At 43.6% G+C, this 19020-nt stretch overlaps 1 long non-coding RNA gene across 9 annotated transcripts in view; it reads right to left on the reverse strand.

Annotated features, from left to right (window-relative positions):
- Nucleotides 1-19020, reverse strand: part of LOC108645164 — a 455446-nt gene that overhangs the window by 424156 nt on the left and 12270 nt on the right. For all 9 annotated transcript variants that reach the window (XR_004219626.1, XR_004219631.1, XR_004219632.1 and 6 more), the window contains exon 4: nucleotides 1827-1917. This is a non-coding gene — a long non-coding RNA (uncharacterized LOC108645164). The remainder of the gene's footprint in view (nucleotides 1-1826; nucleotides 1918-19020) is intronic.

A 19020-nucleotide genomic window follows, 5' to 3' on the forward strand; every position in this document is an offset into this window, starting at 1 on the left:
GTTATCAACAAAAACCCCTAGATCCTTCTCCATTAAGGAAACCCCCAACACACTACCATTCAGTAGATAGTTTGCGTTTATATTATTTCTACCAAAGTGCATAACTTTGCACTTATCAACATTGAACCTCATTTTCCAGTTTGCTGCCCAGTTATCTAATTTTGTCAAATCGCTCTGCAAAGCAGCAGCATCCTGCATGGAACTTATAGTTTTGCACAATTTAGTGTCATCAGCAAAAATAGAAACAGTACTGTCTATGCCCACCTCCAGGTCATTAATAAACAAGTTAAAAAGCAAAGGCCCAAGGACTGACCCCTGCGGTACTCCACTAACCACACTGGTCCAATTAGAAAATGTTCCATTTACAACCACTCTTTGTAATCTATCCTTCAGCCAGTTCTCTATCCAATTACAAATATTATGTTCTAGGCCAATATTCCTTAATTTGATCATTAACCTTCTGTGAGGTACTGTATCAAACGCTTTAGAAAAGTCCAAGTAGATGACATCAACTGCCATTCCAGCATCGAGGTTCCTGCTCACCTCCTCATAAAAGGCGACTAAATTAGTCTGGCAAGATCTGTTACGCATAAAACCATGCTGGCACAAACTAATAGTATAGTGCGTGTGAATGAGGATAAAGGTACCAGGAAGCAGCAGCGGGCAGAACCCCTATGGCACCGTGCCTTATACAAGAGCAGAATAAAGAGCTTCCAAGCTTTGCTGGATACAAACACCAGCATGGGGAGACATTACAACGGTTCTGGGGCCTCAGGTAAGTTACATATAGAACTTGCCCCTGAGCGTCTGCAAAATCTGGGTGCCCAGCCTAGTCTCCTAGTAGCACCCACACAATAATCTGATACATTGCTGCACTGTAGGGACATTCAGCATCCAATCATGTTTATCTTCTGCTGTATAATATTAAAGGGGTTGCTCATCTTTGAGTAAATATCTATTATAATGTAGAGAGAAATATTCTCAAATAATTTGCAATTGGTCTTTATTTTTATTATTTGTACTTTTTAAATTATTTCAATTTGTGTTCAACAACTCTGCAGTTTGCAGTTACAACAGCTATCTGGTTGCTAGGATCCAAATTACCTTAGCAACCAGGAAGTTTTTGAAATTTTGTAGCAGCAGACAGGAGGTAGGTTCAGAGTGCACCATAGGTCGGACATAGAATCCCTGACAAGTTCCCAGTAACATGAAATAAAGTCTCACAACCTCTTATTGGCACCTAAAGAACCCATCTACAAACCTGCAGTCTGGGCTCACAGGGAGCAAGCAGCGGGGAAAGCAGCAATGAATACACATGCACCCACTCTCATGAAACCACTCAAAATACAGATGTGTGTGTGGCTCTTTATTGGATGAGACTGTCATTTCTCACAACATCTAATGTTTTAGCTTAAAGGCCACCTATCATAGCAACATTGATCCCTTACCGGAGGAGTGGGTTATAAGAGCCCACACAGCGGTCGGAGGCAAATAATATTTTAACCAGAAAACGCTTTTGACATAAGAACAGGCAAGTAATTGGCTGATCCTGTGTCACATGTACAAGTGCATAATGTGCTGACTGGGACTCTCCCCATTATGCACATGAGTAATTCTCAACATGGCGGCAGGACACTTCCTAGGGGCAATATCTGCCCAAAATAGTATTGTCCCCAAACCAGAATGAATGTGATGAGCCCACACGTTGGGCGGATTACCGTAATATATATTTCAATGATAGGTGCCCTATAAGTGAGCTGCCTATAGCAGAGGGTAGGGATACATGTGTAGAACTATACAAATACCAGCCGGGGATAACTACTTACCAGCACGGCCTGTCTCCCCTTGGATGCACTTGTGCTCAAGCTCTTCTACTCACTCCTTCAGCTCCACTCTCCCCTCCATCAGGGCAGCAGACTGGAGATAAAATCAGATGAAAGCTCCATGTTACAACATCATATCTCCCACACACCCTCCTGTACAAGATCAAACAACCAAAAATGAATTCCAGGGTTTACTGAGCTGTTTAATGCCCAATATACATGGATCAATAGCATATAAAGGCCCCACAATGAAAAGAAACTTATGTACAAATAAGCACCTTCAACGCATTGTGTCATAAGAGCCTAAAAAAGTATGATATATATTCACAAAGGACACATTTTCCAAAGGTTAAAATGGGTAGATATATCTTTCTACTTTCTCGGCTGGCTATTCAGCATCTCAAATAACCAAGGCGTTGGGCTGTAAAATGGGCTGTGCATTAAAAATAAGGCCTCAGTTCTTAACTCAGGAGTGAAAAGGAAATACGGCTGTAACTCACCCTTAAAAAGAAATATTTAGTCATTTTCAGTATGGCAAAGTCCCCAAATGCTACTTCTGGCATTCACCACTTACAGCCCCCCCCAACCAAACAACCCCATAAGCAAACATTGCTTGGCTAAATGTTGCTTATTTACATGCTTGTGTTTAAATACATTTCTCAAAAAATAAAGGCAACGCTTAACCAATACGGTAATGTGACAAAATGTGGAAAAGTTCAAGGGGGCCAAATACTTTTGCAAGCCACTGTATATGCAGCGCCAACATCATGTATAATGCCCACAGGGCACACAGACAGTATATATGCAGTGCCAACATCATGTATAATGCCCACAGGGCACACAGCCAGTATATATGCAGCGCCAACATCATGTATAATTCCCACAGGGCATATAGCCAGTATATATGCAGCGCCAACATCATGTATAATGCCCACAGGGCACACAGCCAGTATATATGCAGTACCAACACCATCTATAATGCCCACAGGGCACACAGACAGTATATATGCAGTGCCAACATCATGTATAATGCCCACAGGGCAAATAGCCAGTATATATGCAGCGCCAACATCATGTATAATGCCCAAAGGGCACATAGCCAGTATATATGCAGCGCCAACATCATGTATAATGCCCAAATAATATATGATGCCAACAGAAAGCAAAGTAAAAACACATGTACATTTCATGGCTGATGCCCTTGAAATATATAGTGAAGGGAAAAGAAGAGCAAGTTAGTGGCAGTTTGGGGCTGGGAAAGAAGCGTGACAGAGAAAGAAGCTTACGTTTGGTGGGAGAGGTGGAAAGGAGTTATCAGAATAGCGGTCAGGGAAACAGGGAGTTTAAAGGGAGGGCACTGGGGATTTAGAGAGAAGGTGGCATCAAGGGGTTAATAGTGCCATGTCTGGGGGCAGAGGCAAAAGAGGCTTTGTAAATGTGTAGCAGGAAATGATAAACTATTAATGGGTTAGGGCACCGGCACACAGGGCGTTTTCTTACCCACGATAAACTGAGATACCGCGGGCGAAGAAACGTCCCTAGTTCCCTTCTCACAGGCAATAATGGAAATTGCCGGTGGGGAAACCTACAATGCGCTTCCGCTTTCCTAAGTTGCCTCGCGGGGAATCTTTGGCCGACTTGAGAAACCGGAAGCAGCGCGTACGTTTCCCCCCAGTGATTTACATTATTGCCAATGGGAAAGCATTTTCAGGAGAGCAGTCGCCGGCGGTAGCGCAGATTTACTGTGGGCGACTAATCTCCTAGTGTGCCATCATCCTTACCAGGGAGTTGGTAGGGGGCAGAGGCAGAGGGGGCTGAAGAGAGACAGCAGGGAGCAAACACACTGCTAAGGGTTAATATAGAGGGATTTCTCTCCATACTCACCCCCTGCAGCTCCTCTCTGATCCTCCTTCTCTCCTGCTCATGGTATGTGCCCCCACCTGTATAGTCTGGCCAGAAATGGGCCCCTACCCCGATGTACCGCTCCATTAACTCCACACATGCTGAAAAGATCCTAGGAAAATGGGCAATAAGAATTCCATTAACTCCACACATGCCAGTACGATCCTTGGAAAAAGGGCAATAAGCATTCCATTAACTCCACACATGCCGGTACGATCCTTGGAAAATGGGCAATAAGCAATCCATTAACTCCAGACATGCTGGTACGATCCTTGGAAAAAGGGCAATAAGCATTCCATTAACTCCACACGTGCCGGTACGATCCTTGGAAAAAGGGCAATAAGCATTCCATTAACTGCACACATGCCAAAATGTTGCTGGAAAATGGGGAATAAGACAACCGTTAACTCCACACATGCCGATACGATCCTTGGAAAATGGGCAATAAGCATTCCATTAACTCCACACATGCCGGTACGATCCTTGGAAAAAGGCAATAAGCATTCCATTAACTGCACACGTGCCGGTACGATCCTTGGAAAATGGGGAAAAAAACGTCCATTAACTCCAGAAATGCCTGGAAGATTGGAAAATGGGAAATGAACACTTTGTTAACACCACACAAAATACACTAATTATAAACACAGTGAAAAGCAGTGAGAACCATAGCGTCAAATCCATTAAATACACTGATCTCTGAAACCCCAGACCCCTTACCCTTCCAAAAAGCAGGTCTCCTGTAGGCTGCCTTATGTTGTACCTGAAGATCTCAGCATGATAGAGTTCAGAAAGAGCTCAGAAATCTTTTCTGCTGCCAAATTTTCTCAGTAGCCCCACCTTGTGGTAGGTAGGAGAATAGCACCCAAGCAGGAGAAACCCCTTTAGCTCTTATGAGACTTGGGCCCTATTGGCTATTGGTACCTACACACCAATATTACAACTAAAAAGAAATATATATTAGTTGGTTCAAGAATAAAAATTGAAATGGTAGAGTGAATTATTTCCAATGTAAAAAGTGTAATTCAGAAATAAAGTACCCCATACCTATCAAGTCACAATTCTTTCAGAAGTATAAATGAGGTGCCAACTAGTGATGAGCGAATATGTCCTTTTTTGCAAAAAATTTTTGAGATGGAGATGTGGGGCAACTTTTTATTTTGCGCACAACTCTTCATTTGTTGTGTAACATTTTTTTCTCACTCAATAAACATTTAAGTCAATGGGCGCTTTTTTTCTCCTCAATTTTACATTGAGCTTTTGGTTTTGTTTTTTTTTTACGCAACTTTGTTCTCCAAATACATTATAATCAAATTTCTTTTGTAGCAAGTTTTGCCCCAGTTTCAAGGAAAAATTTCACTATGGTGAAATGTGGCGAAATGTGGAATGTTACTGTGAATCCACATGTAGCAAAAAAATTAGCTCATCACTAGTGCCAATAGCTTTCTTTAGATGTGAACTGGAGAGGGACATGGAAAGCTCTAGCTATGACTCTGCAAGGCCCCGGCTCTTCTATAAAGCACAATAGCCTTATTGTACCCCAACATTCCAGCATTCCCAATGCCCGTCATACTTTTATTGCATCCGATGACTCTGTCTCTGGCCTTATCAGTTACCTTCCCCTTCATGCCAACTCTGTCCTCCTTTCTTTCTGTGACCTGTCAGCACCCCCACAATGCACCACATTAGAATCCCGCAGGTCTGACCCATCTTCCTCTTCCCTCAAAAATGAATAAACTCCCTAGCGCAACATTGCGGGTTCTTTCTTGCCTGGACTTGGAACAGTAGCAGGAAGGTTGTGTTGAGGCAGAACTTTGCTCTGAATGGGTGAGTGCGACAGGGTAGGGCTAAACGCTGCTTTTGGATTCAGGTTCCATCCCGCTAACTCTACATTATAAGTTATATAACGGGTAAACAACATGCAGGCGCGGTGGATTTGTGTGCCGAAATGCATACTCACGTGTTTCAGCACTGAAATCCGCTGTGTGCACCTTGCCGATACAGTGGCTCAGGGGGTGGGCATATCTGAAAGCTGATTGGATTCTAGTGGTTGATTCTTGGCCTTTTGGCCCTTTTATTTTCAAATCCCATAAAATTACTCTAGAAAGCCCCCCAGAATAACATGCCTTTCTCCCTGCATCCAGATTTATTATGTTTACAAGCAGCTGAACTGCAGCTCTTTTACAGACTTGTCTAGCATATTTAATAATAGAATTACACAGCGGGGAAGAAAAGAAGCATAGAATCCTGCATTAGTGTGTAGCCATAAATTTATTTAGCCCCCACTTTCCATCCCGTGTACCTGTGCCAGCATCCAGCATTAGTGTGTAGCCATTTATTTATTTAGCCCCCACTTTCTATCCCGTGTACCTGTGCCAGCATCCAGCATTAGTGTGTAGCCATATATTTATTTAGCCCCCACTTTCTGCCCCGTGTACCTGTGCCAGCATCCAGTATTAGTGTGTAGTCATTTATTTATTTAGCCCCCACTTTCCATCCCGTGTACTGTGCCAGCATCCAGCATTAGTGTGTAGCCATATATTTATTTAGCCCCCACTTTCCTTCATGTGTACCTGTGATGGCATCCAGCATTAGTGTGAAGCCATAATTTTATTTAGCCCCCACTTTCTGCCCCGTGTACCTGTGCCAGCATCAACCATTAGTGTGTAGCCATATATTTATTTAGCCCCCACATTCCATCCCGTGTACCTGTGCCAGCATCCAGCATTAGTGTGTAGCCATATATTTATTTAGCCCCCACCTTGTGCCCCGTGTACCTGTGTCAGCATCCAGCATTAGTGTGTAGCCATATATTTATTTAGCCCCCACTTTCTGCCCCGTGTACCTGTGCCAGCATCCAGCATTAGTGTGTAGCCATATATTTATTTAGCCCCCACTTTCCATCCCGTGTACCTGTGCCAGCATCCAGCATTAGTGTGTAGCCATATATTTATTTAGCCCCCACTTTCTGCCCCGTGTACCTGTGCCAGCATCCAGCATTAGTGTGTAGCCATATATTTATTTAGCCCCCACTTTCCTTCATGTGTACCTGTGACGGCATCCAGCATTAGTGTGAAGCCATAATTTTATTTAGCCCCCACTTTCTGCCCCGTGTACCTGTGACAGCATCAACCATTAGTTTGTAGCCATATATTTATTTAGCCCCCACTTTCCATCCCGTGTACCTGTGCCAGCATCAGTGTGTAGCCATATATTTATTTAGCCCCCACCTTGTGCCCCGTGTACCTGTGTCAGCATCCAGCATTAGTGTGTAGCCATATATTTATTTAGCCCCCACTTTCTGCCCCGTGTACCTGTGCCAGCATCCAGCATTAGTGTGTAGCCATATATTTATTTAGCCCCCACTTTCAATCCCGTGTACCTGTGCCAGCATCCAGCATTAGTGTGTAGCCATATATTTATTTAGCCCCCACTTTCTGCCCCGTGTACCTGTGCCAGCATCCAGCATTAGTGTGTAGCCATATATTTATTTAGCCCCCACTTTCCTTCATGTGTACCTGTGACGGCATCCAGCATTAGTGTGAAGCCATAATTTTATTTAGCCCCCACTTTCTGCCCCGTGTACCTGTGCCAGCATCAACCATTAGTGTGTAGCCATATATTTATTTAGCCCCCACTTTCCATCCCGTGTACCTGTGCCAGCATCCAGCATTAGTGTGGAGCCGTATATTTATTTAGCCCCCACCTTGTGCCCCGTGTACCTGTGTCAGCATCCAGCATTAGTGTGTAGCCATATATTTATTTAGCCCCCACTTTCTGCCCCGTGTACCTGTGCCAGCATCCAGCATTAGTGTGTAGCCATATATTTATTTAGCCCCCACTTTCCATCCCGTGTACCTGTGCCAGCATCCAGCATTAGTGTGTAGCCATATATTTATTTAGCCCCCACTTTCTGCCCCGTGTACCTGTGCCAGCATCCAGCATTAGTGTGTAGCCATATATTTATTTAGCCCCCACTTTCTGCCCCGTGTACCTGTGCCAGCATCAAGCATTAGTGTGTAGCCATATGTTTATTTAGCTCCCACTTTCCTTTCTGTGTACCTGCGCCAAGAATAAGCATTACTGTGTAGCCATATAATTATTTAGCCCCCACTTTCTGCCCCGTGTACCTGGTCCAGCATTAGTGTGTAGCCATATATTTATTTAGCCCCCACTTTCTACCCCGTGTACCTGTGCCAGCATCCAGCATTAATGTGTTGCCATATATTTATTTAGCCCCCACTTTCTGCCCCCGTGTACCTGTGCCAGCATCAAGCATTAATGTGTTGCCATATATTTATTTAGCCCCCACCTTTCTGCCCCGTGTACCTGTGTCAGCATCATGCATAAGTGTGTAGCCATATATTTATTTAGCCCCCACTTTCCATCCCGTGTACCTGTGCCAGCATCCAGCATTGCTGTGTAGCCATATAATTATTTAAACCCCCACTTTCTGCCCCGTGTACCTGTGCAAGCATCCAGCATTAGTGTGTAGCCATATATTTATTTAGCCCCCACATTCTGCCCCGTGTACCTGTGTCAGCATCCAGCATTAGTGTGTAGCCATATATTAATTTAGCCCCCACTTTCTGCCCCGTGTACCTGTGTCAGCATCCAGCATTACTGTGTAGCCATATATTTATTTAGCCCCCACTTTCTGCCCCGTGTACCTATGTCAGCATCCAGCATTAGTGTGTAGCCATATATTTATTTAGCCCCCACTTTCTGCCCCGTGTACCTGGTCCAGCAACAAGCATTAGTGTGTAGCCATATATTTATTTAGCCCCCACTTTCTATCCCGTGTACCTGTGCCAGTATGCAGCATTAGTGTGTAGCCATATAATTATTTAGCCCCCACTTTCTATCCCGTGTACCTGTGCCAGTATGCAGCATTAGTGTGTAGCCATATATTTATTTAGCCCCCACTTTCTATCCCGTGTACCTGTGCCAGCATCAAGCATTAGTGTGTAGCCATATATTTATTTAGCCCCCACTTTCTATCCCGTGTACCTGTGCCAGTATGCAGCATTAGTGTGTAGATATATATTTTTTTAGCCCCCACTTTCTATCCCGTGTACCTGTGCCAGCATCAAGCATTAGTGTGTAGCCATATATTTATTTAGCCCCCAATTTCCATCCCGTGTACCTGTGCCAGCATCCAGCATTAGTGTGTAGCCATATATTTATTTAGCCCCCACTTTCTGCCCTGTGTACCAGTGCCAGCATTAGTGTGTAGCCATATATTTATTTAGCCCCCACTTTCCATCCCGTGTACCTGTGTTAGCATCATGCATTAGTGTGTAGCCATATATTTATTTAGCCCCCACTTTCTATCCCGTGTACCTGTGCCAGTATGCTGCATTAGTGTGTAGCCATATATTAATTTAGCCCCCACTTTCTGCCCCGTGTACCTGTGTCAGCATCCAGCATTACTGTGTAGCCATATATTTATTTAGCCCCCACTTTCTGCCCCGTGTACCTTGTCCAGCATTCCAGCATTAGTGTGTAGCCATATATTTATTTAGCCCCCACTTGCTATCCCGTGTACCTGTGCCAGTATGCAGCATTAGTGTGTAGCCATATATTTATTTAGCCCCCACTTTCTATCCCGTGTACCTGTGCCAGCATCAGCATTAGTGTGTAGCCATAATTTATTTAGCCCCCACTTTCTATCCCGCTGTACCTGTGCCAGTATGCAGGCATTAGTGTGTAGCCATATATTTATTTAGCCCCCCACTTTCTGCCCTGTGTACCTGTGCAAGCATCCAGCGTTAGTGTGTAGCCATATATTTATTTAGCCCCCACTTTCTATCCCGTGTACCTGTGCCAGCATGCAGCATTAGTGTGTAGCCATATATTTATTTAGCCCCCACTTTCTATCCCGTGTACCTGTGCCAGTATGCTGCATTAGTGTGTAGCCATATATTAATTTAGCCCCCACTTTCTGCCCCGTGTACCTGTGTCAGCATCCAGCATTAGTGTGTAGCCATATATTTATTTAGCCCCCACTTTCTGCCCCGTGTACCTATGTCAGCATCCAGCATTAGTGTGTAGCCATATATTTATTTAGCCCCCACTTTCTATCCCGTGTACCTGTGCCAGCATGCAGCATTAGTGTGTAGCCATATATTTATTTAGCCCCCACTTTCTATCCCGTGTACCTGTGCCAGCATCAAGCATTAGTGTGTAGCCATATATTTATTTAGCCCCCACTTTCTATCCCGTGTACCTGTGCCAGTATCCAGCATTAGTGTGTAGATATATATTTATTTAGCCCCCACTTTATATCCCGTGTACCTGTGCCAGCATCCAGCATTAGTGTGTAGCCATATATTTATTTAGCCCCCACTTTCTATCCCGTGTACCGTGTGCCAGCATCAGCATTAGTGTGTAAGCCATATATTTATTTAGCCCCCACTTTCTATCCCGTTGTACCTGTTGCCAGCATCAGCATTAGTGTGTACCATATATTTATTTAGCCCCCACTTTCTTGCCCCGTGTACCTGTGCCAAGCATCCAGCATTAGTGTGTAGCCATATATTTATTTAGCCCCCACTTCCTCATGTGTACTGTGACAGCATCCAGCATTAGTGTGTAGCCATATATTTTATTTAGCCCCCCACTTTCTGCCCCGTGTACCTGTGCCAGCATCAAGCATTAGTGTTAGCCATATATTTATTTAGCCCCCACTTTCTGCCCGTGTACCTGTGCCAGCATCCAGCATTAGTGTTGTAGCCATATATTTATTTAGCCCCCACTTTTGCCCCGTGTACCTGTGCCAGCATCCAGCATTAGTGTGTAGCCATATATTTATTTAGCCCCCACTTTCATATGCCCGTGGTACCTGTGCCAGCATCACAAGCATTAGTGTGGTAGCCATATATTTATTTAGACCCCACTTTCTATCCCGTGTACCTGTGCCAGCATCAAGCATAGTGTTGTAGCCATATATTTATTTAGCCCCCAATTTCCATCCCGTGTAACTGTGCCGCATCCAGCATTAGTGTGTAGGCATATATATTTATTTAGCCCCCACTTTCTGCCCTGTGTACCAGTGCCAGCATTAGTGTGTAGCCATATATTTATTTTACGCCCCCACTTTCCATCCCGTGTACCGTGCCAGCATCCAGCATTGCTGTGTAAGCCATATATTTATTTAACCCCCCACTTTCTGCCCCGTGTACCATGTGGTTAGCATCAGTGCATTAGTGTGTAGCCATATATTTATTTAGCCCCCACTTTCTATCCGCGTTACGGCTGTGCCAGTATGCTGCATTAGTGTGTAGCCATATATTAATTTAGCCCCCACGTTTTTCTGGCCCCGTGTACCTGTGTCAGCATTACTGTGTAGCCATATATTTATTTAGCCCCCACTTTCTGCCCCGTGTACCTATGTGCATCCAGCATTAGTGTGTAGCCATATATTTATTTAGCCCACTTTCTATCCCGTGTACCTGTGCCAGTATGCAGCATTAGTGTGTAGCCATATATTTATTTAGCCCCCACTTTCTATCCCGTGTACCTGTGCCAGCATCAAGCATTAGTGTGTAGCCATATATTTATTTAGCCCCCACTTTCCATCCCGTGTACCTGTGCCAGTATGCAGCATTAGTGTGTAGATATATTTATTTAGCCCCCACTTTCTATCCCGTGTACCTGTGCAGCATCCAGCGTTAGTGTGTAGCCATATATTTACAACGCGCCCCTTTTTTGTGAATTATTGAGTTATTCTGTTGGAAGTATGGGCCAAACGTTCCATACACGTGTAGACTAGTCCCTCCCTTTTGGTCACCCCTCGGCCTTAACACAGTAGAACTTTTCACTCAAGATGGAAACAAAAAGCATTGACAAATGCAACTAATTACAACCCCACAGAGTTCACAAAACATGCTACGCTGAAGAGAGGTTCAATCAATTCAACTAACACAGAACAAACAAACCGAAATCGCCCTAGGCCGTTTCGAATGTACCCAGCTCGCCCAGGATATTTTCTTCCATGCTTTGCGGGAAGTCATTTATACCGCAGATTCGACACATTTTTTTGTTTGAGTTTTTTGAAACCAAATGAAAACTCATTTATCATTATTGCTCCCGATCAGTCATTATATTACGAAATGCAATTATAAAAAACCAGCAACACTGCAAAGCCCCCACATATTCTCCAACTCTTAACTATATCACTCAACAAATGTTGCAATTTGTCACTTGGGAAACCCCTCATTAACTTACTACAGAAAATCCCACCAAGCTCTTTTAGATGTCGTACGGGCCCGTTATCATCATCATGCTCGGGAACACTGGGGTTTTCTCAAGATACGCGGGTCTTTCGTATTTCTAGACTACCATACCTTCGTCCTGCTTAAACAACAAATGGTAAAAGTCAATTAAACCCAATAGGATTGCTCCAATAAGGTTAATTATATCTTAGTTCTGGGATCAAGTACAGGTACTGTTTTATTATTAACAGAAAATGGGAATCATTTAACCATGAAAAATAAACCATAGGACGTCTCTGCCCCACACATAAAGGGGTATACTTATACATCTTAGTTTGGGATCAAGTACGGTACTGTTTATTATTACAGAGAAAAGGGAATCATTCAACCATTAAATAAACCCAATAGGGGCGTGCTGTCCAATAAGCGGGTAATTATATCTTAGTTGGGATTCAAGTACAAGGTAACTTGTTTTTTATTATTACAGAGAAAAGGGAATCATTTTAACCATTAAATAACCCAATAGGGCTGTTCTGCCCCCAATAAGGGGTAATTATATCTTAAGTTGGGATCAAGTACAGGTACTGTTTTATTATTACAGAGAAAAGGGAAAACATTTAACCATTAAATAAACCCAAATGATTGTTCTGCCCCAATAAGGGGTCATTATATCTTAGTTGGGATCAAGTACAGGTACTGTTTTATTATTACAGGAGAAAAGGAATCATATTAACTATTAAATAAACCCAATAGAATTGTTCTGCCCCAATAAGGGGTAATATATCTTAGTTGGGATCAAGTACAGGTACTGTTTATTATTAACAGAAAAAAGGGAATCATTTAACCATTCAAAAAAACAACAGGGCTGTTCTGCCCCCAATAAGGGGTAATTATATCTAAGTTGGGATAAGGTACAGGTACTGTTTTTTATTATTACAGAGAAAAGGGAATACTTATTTTAAAAATGTGAATATTTGATTAAAATGGAGTCTATGGGAGATGTAATTTCTGTAATTTGGAACTTTCTGGATAATAGGTTTCCGTATAAGGGGTCCCATACCTGTATTAGTGGTTTTTTGTGCTTAAAAATTGCAAAAATGCATGCTTTTTTTTCCCCATGAAAAATTTGAGTTTTAGCTAACAAAAAACAAAAAATCATGGAAAAAATATGAAAGCTAATAAATTCCCCTCTTAATACAATTTGATATTTCTTTATGTTTTTGGAAAGTAATATACATGTATTTTGCAGGTCATTTTTTTACTGAGAAAAAAAGTCTGGGAAGAATCTTCCACTAAATATTATAGGAAACATGGTCTGCCATCAGGCCTGAGATGTCAGAGCTTGATAACATTCTGATTTCTTTAACTTTTTCATTGGAACTAATGTACTTATGGATGGGCCTTTTTGGTGGTGTCCATGTTGGGGGGGGGGTTGTAAGGGACTACTTATTTGTTTTTCAGGGCCAGAACTAGGGGGAGGCAGAAGAGGCAGCTGCCTAGGGTGCAAACAATGGGGGACGCCAGGCATGTACCTCTCCTGCCTACCCCTAGTCCGTGCTTCCTTGTAATGGCTTCCCCACTTGTCAATTGCAGGGTATGACCCCCCATGGCACACACACACGGCGGTGAGGTTGCTTGGGGCAAGGTGGCTGACGGGTTGCCAAAGGTGCCCAGTCGCTCTGGCTCCCCTGACAGGTAGAGTCCATTCAGGGCCCTGTGAGTTCTGATGGTGGGCCCTGGTTCTAAGGATGCTTTTGTTTGTTTTTTAATGTGAATCAGTAAGGGCGAGCTTTGATTGGTCACAAGTCTCACCATGCAGCAAACACTACACATATGTACCTGAGTATGGATTGGCTGTCAGTTACTGGCATAACCATGCATTATGACTGTGTGCAGCTCTGATGGCTGAAAGCTGTTAGGGAAGGGTGACTTCATGTCTCGTGACAGTGACAGTTATTTCATTTCTGTTTCAGAGGTAAGTGCAGCAGAACAACACTGGGGCAGGGGGGCATATTAAAAAACAACAATACAAGGGGCAATTTTGGGGTGGTTTGGCACTATGATTTATAGTAGCTTGGGGAGTAGGGCCAAAATTGCCCTTTGGCTCCAAAACTCCCCAAATGGCCCCATTGCCTCCTTTTGCCTGGGCAGATGCTTGTCATGAAGCTGTCCATTGGAAATGTCAGTTCTGTCTTTCAAATTGCATTTGGCTTGACAAGCAGGAAAAGGGAATTCATTTTAGGCAACTTTGCATTTCCCCCCAAAAAGCATCCATGGGGGTACAGGGGGTAAAACTTCAGGGGGGACAAACCAAGATGGGGTCTAAAACCTGGACTACAATTCCCAGCATCCTCTGTGGTTATAGTTCTAGGGCAATGTGTGTTTGGTGTTTCTTGTTTACTTGTTGCTGCTTTTGAACTGTAAGCCATTTACTCTGCCTCTCTTAGCAGTTAATACCAAATGTAATTTGGTTACTAGAGTCGCAATCATCCTAGCAACAGTTATTGTCTCAGCATAGAGTGGATGGTGGGTAAGGGAAGCCATGAGAAGAAAGACAATAGCACAAATCAGAATTATGCCTAAAATAAGGATCCCTTGTGTTATGGGTGAAGGGAACTTATCAGAGCAGGGCGGGTTATGAGAAGCCCCCATTGAGCAGGAAATATTCAGTAGCGCAGTACCACTGGGAATGATACAGAAAGGGAACCCCAGTATGTATTGCTATGAATGGCAGAGAGGGCCCGACTCACAAGAGCTTACAGTCTCTTCTCTCTATCTTCTCTCCCCATAAAGTGAAATATCGAGCGATTTAAGCGATTTGAGCGACTCGAGCGATTTTCAGTGACTCCCAGCGACAAAGAAAAAGATAAAGAGACGACGCAGAAAAGTCTTTTTAAAGACTAAAACTTCCATCAAGAGCAGAAGAACAAGAAGAAGAAGAAGAGGAAGAAGAAGAACCTGCCGGCCCCTTGTGGGTTATCTGGTAAGGAACCTGTATTTTCCCCTCTGGAATATGTATTATATAGTAGATGAGGTTAAAAAAAGATACACATCCATGAAGTTTAACCTTTTGCCTAAATAAAACCTTTATAACTGCTGGCTGATCCAGAGGAGGGGTGGGGCCCTGACACTAATAATGGTCTGATTTCTGCCACCAAATCAAATGGGAAGAGATTTGCTTGGAAAATGGGCAGGATCTGGGGGGGGCCAAGGCTTGTTTTAGTGTAATGGAACAGGCCTGGGTAGGGCGGGGGTACAAGCAACTATATACATAAGCCTTTGTTTTTTAATTGGAACCCCAGTTTCTGGTTGAAAAGTCTTATTATTAAAAAAGGAGTAAACGTGCTGCTGTTATTACAGTACCCCTATATCTGTTCTTTATTGTGTTATTTGGGGTCTGTATTTTAATATTACATCTTTACATTAACTCTAACCTCCCCAAATCTCTATTTTATATTACAGGGGCAGCAGAGATGGCATGAGTGCCAGTAGCAGGCAGTACTATGAGTACCGCTATGGAAAGGTAAGCACCCCTAGTGGTAAAAATACACATTGCTGTGCTATTTGGGCTAATTGTCACTCTCATGATTATCACTGTGATTAAACTTAATGTCTTCTTGTTTCCTGGCATTTCTTCTAGATCTCATGGTGGATCCCCCCTCATCTGGAATCTTCGAGATCAGGATTTGAGGATCCACGCGCAGGCCCTATTTGGAGGGCATTAGGGGCCAGATAACGGGTGACATCAAGATGGCCTGTACGATCTGTGGATGGCAAGGGATTGCATTAAAATAACAAAATGGTGGCGATTCCTTCTCCAAGGCCGAGTTCCGAGGGGACTATAAATATATTAAAGCCACCTAAAAGGCCTCTATAAAGAACTAGAGGCTGTCAACAAAGGCCATCCTGATGCGGGACAAACAGAGAGTATTAAGGTGCCGTATAAAAATCTATGCTTTCTCTCATCTTTCTATGCCCCTTCAAACATATTGAAAAGGCACCTACTGACAGCACCACTACCAATTTCCTGAGTACCAAGTACAGTTGCACCTCTGCTAGGTACCCTCATTAGCAGTAGGTAAGAACAACCGAATTCTACAGCTGTGCTCCACTACTGCCCAACACATTCCACCAGTGGTGCTACCCCTTCCAGCCGCCACTATTCCACCTGCGGTGCCCCCTACTCAATCCATTATATGGTTTTATACATAACAGCACCCTTAAGCCACAAACGTAATTTGCATTCCTTTTCACTCCACCTCTCAGGCTGCAGAAGCCGGGGTCTGCAGGCTGCCTGGGGTCCAATGGAATGCTGTATAACCTTGTGGCTTTATAGGTTCTCTGTGTATGCTGCCATATTGCTGTCTTCCCCTCTTTCTTCACCAGCGGTGGCCCCCTGCTTACACTGCAGTCCAACAGCAGTGCCTCCCCTTTATTCCTTTTCACTCCATCCCTCAGACTGGCAGAAGCCGGGGTCTGCAGCTGCCTGGGTCCAATGGAATGGAAAGGAATGCACTATTCATCTAGCAGCTATGGCGGCCATGTGTATTCTGCATATCCCCTGTTTCCATCTCTCCCATTTCCTGGTTAAATATGTGCGCATTGATCCTGGGAGCAAATCCGATTGCCGTTGAGGATCCAGGAAGGAATTTTTCCCTCTAATTAGCAGATTGGCCAAAGCTTCTAGAAGGTTTTTTTTTGCCTTCCTGCAGGCAATAAAAAAGCGCAATGTATTATGTTTTATCAACAATAAAGGCTGTGACTTACACAGATTTACCACCAAGCGGCTCTGGTGTGTCTTTATTTTGGTAACTGGGCTTATTTGACAGGGGTAAGACATTGAAGGGGAGGGACGTAGGAGAACTCCTTGTGCGGGTAATCGGCTCTCTCCAGAGCATTCTCATACTGGGCTCACAGACTGAGGTTCTAATGGGCATTCTTGGGATCTTCCCACCATTCCCACATCCATGGCATGAAAGCTGTACGCTCAGTGCCCCCACTGGCAACATACAGGCATGGAAAAGCTGAGGGTATAGATAAGATCATTTATAAAAGAAACCAGAATTGAATGTGATACTGACAAGTGAATGTATATCAGAGCAAATCCTTATAAAAGGATTTCATCATTGACCTAGAGATATTGCCCATATTGTAAATATACTTAGTATGAGGAATGGATCCCATTCACGCCACAGTCTGGCTCATCCAGTGCCCCCCCATAGGGAATGTAATGCACATGAGCAGAACTGGCTCTGCCTTCCCTCACTCTCCAGCCCTGAGCCCCAATCACTGAGGGTAAAATGCATTATACAATATTCATTGGGCAGATGAGAAGGTACCTGTGGGTACAAAGCCTAAACCAGTCCCTGTAGGGTTACTATGGCAACCATTTCTCCTGGGTCACAGAATATTAGCAGGTGAGCAATAATGACATAATGGACCCCCATACTGAGGGGAAGGGAAATCCTTCTGATTTCTGAACACACAGGTAACTCTTTTATACGTGTCAAATCCATTCGCCATTTCATAATATATGGATCCACTAATCCTGCCGGTGCCATCTGAACCAGGTGCGTGTGAATGAGGGATAAAGGACCAGGAAGCAGCAGTGGGCAGAACCCCTGTGGCACCGTGCCTTATACAAAGAGCAGAATAAAGAGCTTCCAAGCTTTGCTGGATACAAACACCAGCATGGGGAGACATTGCAAGAGTTCTGGGGCCTCAGGGAAGTTACATATAGAACTTTGCCCTGAGCGTCTGCAAAATCTGGGTGCCCAGCCTAGTCTCCTAGTAGCACCCACACAATAATCTGATACATTGCTGCACTGTAGGGACATTCAGCATCCAATCATGTTTATCTTCTGCTGTATAATATTAAAGGGGTTGCTCATCTTTGAGTTAATGTTTAGTATAATGTAGAGAGAAATATTCTCAAATAATTTGCCATTGGTCTTTATTTTTATTATTTGTACTTTTTAAATTATTTCAATTTTTGTTCAACAACTCTGCAGTTTGCAGTTACAACAGCTATCTGGTTGCTAGGATCCAAATTACCTTAGCAACCAGGAAGTTTTTTTGAATTTTTGTAGCAGCAGACAGGAGGCAGGTACAGAGTGCACCATAGGTCGGACATAGAATCCCTGACGAGTTCCCAGTAACATGAAATAAAGTCTCACAGCCTCTTATTGGCACCTAAAGAACCCATCTACAAACCTGCAGTCTGGGCTCACAGGGAGCAAGCAGCGGGGAAAGCAGCAATGAATACACACGCACTCACTCTCATGAAACCACTCAAAATACAGATGTGTGTGTGGATCTTTATTGGATGAGACTGTCATTTCTCACAACCTCTATTGTTTTAGCTTAAAGGCCACCTATCATAGCAACATCGATCCCTTACCGGAGGAATGGGTTATAAGAGCCCACACAACGGTTGGAGCCAAATAATATTTTAGCCAGAAAACACTTGTGACATAAGAACAGGCAAGTAATTGGCTGATCCTGTGTCACATGTACAAGTGCATAATATGCTGACTGGGACTCTCCCCATTATGCACATGAGTAATTCTCAACATGGCGGCAGGACGCTTCCTAGGGGCAATATCTGCCCAAAATAGTATGGTTCATCAAACTGGAATGCAGGCTCTAATAGGCCACATGTTGGGCGGGGTAATAAATATTTCAATGATAGGTGCCCTATAAGTGAGCTGCCTATAGCAGAGGGTAGGGATACATGTGTAGAACTATACAAATACCAGCCGGGGATAACTACTTACCAGCATGGCCTGTCTCCCTTGGATGCACTTGTGCTCAAGCTCTTCTACTCACTCCTTCAGCTCCACCTCCCTCCATCAGGCAGCAGACTGGAGATAAAATCAGATGAAAGCTCCATGTTACAACATCATATTCCCACACCACCTCCTGTAACAAGATCAAACAACAAAAATGAATTCCAGGGTTTACGAGCTGTTTAATGCCCAATATACATGGATCAATAGCATATAAAGGCCCCACAATGAAAAGAAAACTTATGTACAAATAAGCACTTCAACACATTGTGGCATAAGAGCCTACAAAGTATA

The sequence above is a fragment of the Xenopus tropicalis genome, chromosome 8, assembly GCF_000004195.4.
Source record: "Xenopus tropicalis strain Nigerian chromosome 8, UCB_Xtro_10.0, whole genome shotgun sequence".
NCBI lineage: Eukaryota > Metazoa > Chordata > Amphibia > Anura > Pipidae > Xenopus > Xenopus tropicalis.